The following is a 5,569-nucleotide window of genomic DNA, read 5'->3' as shown; positions in this document are numbered from 1 at the left end:
AACCACTCAAGCACAGCAAGAACATGGTATGGATGGATATCGCCAGGAAATCTAAAATCTTCAGTAGTACTGCGGATGGTAGCAGGCTTAGGATTCTAGAGTCCCTGCTCATCCAGAAAGATAGACCAAACCTAAATACAACACAGGAGATCTTACTCTTCCCTTCATGTCATAGGAACACCTCCCATTGACCTGGAACCAGCTACGATGACAACAACAATCAGCTGATAGGCTGCTTGCCAGCGACTGAGACTCTCCCTGCGAGCACATCAGCCAATGAACAAGCAGCTCAAGATTCTCAGGACCTGGTCCCTCATTAGGTAAGAATCTTGCCTGACTCCAAGCCCCAATTACGCACCATGTTGGTCAAACAGTTCACCACACTAGACCTACTCAAAGAGTAGACCCTACTTCATGACAGTGAGGAGAGTAGTGGCCTAATTGAGAGGGAACCCATTCAGTCGAGTGCCTCAGCCAATGGGGGAGCAGCTCCATCGTAGGCCATATTCTGACTCCGCCTACGAGGAGCAATCAACTACAAGCCTTTAGCATGATCAGCCAGACAAGCCATATATATAGTTCCTGCTCTAAACTCTTTATTCAAACTTATTTTGATGATGAGAAGAGATACCAGGCACCCTCTCAAAACTTTGTTATACTGATTTTGACAAGCTTACTTTTAGAAATATCAACTATGTTTATGTATTTTGCTTTTCTAAACTGTTTACAAACAGCACAGTTACTGGCTAAATGCAATACTGAGGGAAAAAAATAATACGAGCAATAGAGAATCTCTACTACAAGATAAATTATTCTGAGGCAGTGATAATAATAATAATAATAATAATAATAATAATAATAATAATAATAATAATAATAATAATAATAATAATAATAATAATAATAATAATAATAATAATAATAATAATAATAATAATAATGATAATAATAATAACAGTTCTTAGAACTACCAAAATAGATGCAAATGGCCCCGGTATCTGATTGAATGACATTTAACTTCAAATCCTTTACTTATCAGCCCATTGTATTATTTAATTATAAAGAAGTATATCAATTTAAGATTAGTTCATTTCGAAGAATAACATTTTGCTCTAAAAAAGTAAATCCCATCTGAAACTTCACCTTAACTGAACAATACTGCACATACCTGTATCTTAAAAGTCCCCGCTTTACTTCCCATCATTATAGCTACGTTAGACGGTCAGTTACCTAATGTCTCTAATGTCTGCTATCAAAGACATCCTCTTCAGTGATATTCCCATAATCCACATCACCATTCTCATCTTTGGTCTCAAGCATTTTTTTTTCCTAATTATTGGCCGTGTTTCAGGTCAACATATCAACAATGGTCTTATAAAGGTGCTATGGATCTTCAACTATACCATGAAGTGATAAATGCTAATTACGGGAGTTACTTTTATTTAAAAAATGAAATAGATATGCCTCCGAATAACAGAAGGTGCTAAAACAGTTTCACCTAGGTCAATGAAATTTTGATGAAAATAATTTTAGCGTTAATCATTTACGATAAAGAAAAGGGATTTTATAAAGCTCTTCTTTTGATATGATCAAGAATTTGTATTACATCAAATTCAATTCAAACCTCATTCATTCCCACATACCTCTAATTTAGAGATACTGAATTATCAACTAACATATCCTTCTCCTGAATGCTTATTATGAAATTCTAATAACTATAATATAGTTTTAAGAATTAGATTAGTTTTCTGCCCTCCAAGACATTCATCTAACCCCACATTAAACAAAGACCGGAATATCAACCTAGGAATTACCTCTATAGAGCAGTTGATATGGCAGAAAAGAACCTGTCAGTTGAATGAAGCTGATTAGTCTAGGTGGGTTCTGGTTAGTCCTCGAGGTACCGGCGTTTGTGCGAGTAAGTGCCCACAAGATTGCTCCTCTTCCCTTTCCCGCGCAGGTAGAATATCTCTTTTGGGTCCTTGTGAGACTTGGGCTTTATGGATTTGGTATTGGAATCGTACCCTCTTCTTTGGAGGCGATAAGTGATATGGAAGTTGATGGGACCTTATACGTTTAAAAATATGGATAAATTTATTTTAAGATTGTTTTCTTCTTTTTTTTTTTTCCTGGAAAGATAGTAGGTAAACTTTTGTCAACTTGTGGATTTATACAATATTTTCTTCGAAATTGTATGCTGTGGAATCTGGAATATTTTATAACTCCCATTATGAATAAATAGAAAGAAAAAAAATGGAAAACATTTGTGTAGTAAACTTGATAAAAATACGAAATAAAAAGTATAGGGCGATGTCTCCTTTACGTCTCATATTTATCTTGGACATTATGGCTGTTCAAATGCTTTAAAAGTGGTCAATTGTCTTCCTTAAGCTTTTATTTCGATTTCTTCTTTTTTCTAAAAAACTTAGATTTCTTACATTTTGCAGATCTTTATTATGCATACATATGTACACACACACACGCACCCACACTCACACACACACACACACACATATATATATATATATATATATTTATTTATATACACACACACACACACATATATATATATATATATATATATGTATATATATATATATATATATATACACACATATATATATATATATATACATCTAGCTGTCCGAGGATTTACCTGGCGAGACATCAGTCTCTTACCAGCGAGTTTTACCCGATTTCCCCGCCCCACCACGTGACACAATTGGTAGTAATTCATTCAAATTACCCCTAATGAGTCAATATGGATAAATATCAACACAACATCGTGTTCAAATAGAAATAAATTTCTACCTCATACTTGGGATCGAACGCTAGCCCCTTCTAATGAAAGGCCAGGTCGAAACCAACCATGCCACGAGAGGCCATAAAAGGAAATCCGAACCTGACACTAATCTAGCTGTCCGAGGATTTACCTGGCGAGACATCAGTATCTTACCAGCGAGTTTTACCCGATTTCCCCGGCCCACCACGTGACAAAATTGGTAGTAATTCATTCAAATTACCCCTAATGAGTCAATATGGATAAATATCAACACAACATCGTGTTCAAATAGAAAAATATTTCTACCTCATACTTGGGATCGAACGCTAGCCCCTTCTAATGAAAGGCCAGGTCAAAACCAACCATGCTACAAGAGGCCATAAAAGGAAATCCGAACCTGACACTAATCTAGCTGTCCGAGGATTTACCTGGCGAGACATCAGTCTCTTACCAGCGAGTTTTACCCGATTTCCCCGGCCCACCACGTGACACAATTGGTAGTAATTCATTCAAATTACCCCTAATGAGTCAATATGGATAAATATCAACACAACATCGTGTTCAAATAGAAATAAATTTCTACCTCATACTTGGGATCGAACGCTAGCCCCTTCCAATGAAAGGCCAGGTCGAAACCAACCATGCCACGAGAGGCCATAAAAGGAAATCCGAACCTGACACTAATCTAGCTGTCCGAGGATTTACCTGGCGAGACATCAGTCTCTTACCAGCGAGTTTTACCCAATTTCCCCGGCCCACCACGTGACACAATTGGTAGTAATTCATTCAGATTACCCCTAATGAGTCAATATGGATAAATATCAACACAACATCGTGTTCAAATAGAAATAAATTTCTACCTCATACTTGGGATCGAACGCTAGCCCCTTCTAATGAAAGGCCAGGTCGAAACCAACCATGCCATGAGAGGCCATAAAAGGAAATCCTAACCAGACACTAATCTAGCTGTCCGAGGATTTACCTGGGGAGACATCAGTCTCTTACCAGCGAGGTTTACCTGATTTCCCCGGCCCACCACGTGACACAATTGGTAGTAATTCATTCAAATTACCCCTAATGAGTCAATATGGATAAATATCAACACAACATCGTGTTCAAATGAAAATAAATTTCTACCTCATACCTGGGATCGAACGCTAGCCCCTTCTAATGAAAGGCCAGGTCGAAACCAACCATGCCACGAGAGGCCATAAAAGGAAATCCGAAGCTGACACTAATCTAGCTGTCCGAGGATTTACCTGGCGAGACATCAGTCTCTTACCAGCGAGTTTTACCCGATTTCCCCGGCCCACCACGTGACACAATTGGTAGTAATTCATTCAGATTACCCCTAATGAGTCAATATGGATAAATATCAACACAACATCGTGTTCAAATAGAAATAAATTTCTACCTCATACTTGGGATCGAACGCTAGCCCCTTCCAATGAAAGGCCAGGTCGAAACCAACCATGCCACGAGAGGCCATAAAAGGAAATCCGAACCTGACACTAATCTAGCTGTCCGAGGATTTACCTGGCGAGACATCAGTCTCTTACCAGCGAGTTTTACCCAATTTCCCCGGCCCACCACGTGACACAATTGGTAGTAATTCATTCAGATTACCCCTAATAAGTCAATATGGATAAATATCAACACAACATCGTGTTCAAATAGAAATAAATTTCTACCTCATACTTGGGATCGAACGCTAGCCCCTTCTAATGAAAGGCCAGGTCGAAACCAACCATGCCACGAGAGGCCATAAAAGGAAATCCTAACCTGACACTAATCTAGCTGTCCGGGGATTTACCTGGGGAGACATCAGTCTCTTACCAGCGAGGTTTACCCGATTTCCCCGGCCCACCACGTGACACAATTGGTAGTAATTCATTCAAATTACCCCTAATGAGTCAATATGGATAAATATCAACACAACATCGTGTTCAAATAGAAATAAATTTCTACCTCATACTTGGGATCGAACGCTAGCCCCTTCTAATGAAAGGCCAGGTCGAAACCAACCATGCCACGAGAGGCCATAAAAGGAAATCCGAACCTGACACTAATCTAGCTGTCCGAGGATTTACCTGGCGAGACATCAGTCTCTTACCAGCGAGTTTTACCCGATTTCCCCGGCCCACCACGTGACACAATTGGTAGTAATTCATTCAAATTACCCCTAATGAGTCAATATGGATAAATATCAACACAAAATCGTGTTCAAATAGAAATAAATTTCTACCTCATACCTGGGATCGAACGCTCGCTGGTAAGAGACTGATGTCTCGCCAGGTAAATCCTCGGACAGCTAGATTAGTGTCAGGTTCAGATTTCCTTTTATGGCCTCTCGTGGCAGGGTTGGTTTTGACCTGGCCTTTCATTAGAAGGGGCTAGCGTTCGATCCCAAGTATGAGGTAGAAATTTATTTCTATTTGAACACGATGTTGTGTTGATATTTATCCATATTGACTCATTAGGGGTAATTTGAATGAATTACTACCAATTGTGTCACGTGGTGGGCCGGGGAAATCGGGTAAAACTCGCTGGTAAGAGACTGATGTCTCGCCAGGTAAATCCTCGGACAGCTAGATTAGTGTCAGGTTCGGATTTCCTTTTATGGCCTCTCGGGGCATGGTTGGTTTCGACCTGGCCTTTCATTAGAAGGGGCTAGCGTTCGATCCCAAGTATGAGGTAGAAATTTATTTCTATTTGAACACGATGTTGTGTTGATATTTATCCATATTGACTCATTAGGGGTAATTTGAATGAATTACTACCAATTGT

Source organism: Palaemon carinicauda, chromosome 14 (assembly GCF_036898095.1).
Source record: "Palaemon carinicauda isolate YSFRI2023 chromosome 14, ASM3689809v2, whole genome shotgun sequence".
Taxonomy (NCBI): Eukaryota; Metazoa; Arthropoda; class Malacostraca; order Decapoda; family Palaemonidae; genus Palaemon; species Palaemon carinicauda.
Note: the sequence above shows the minus strand (reverse complement) of the source record.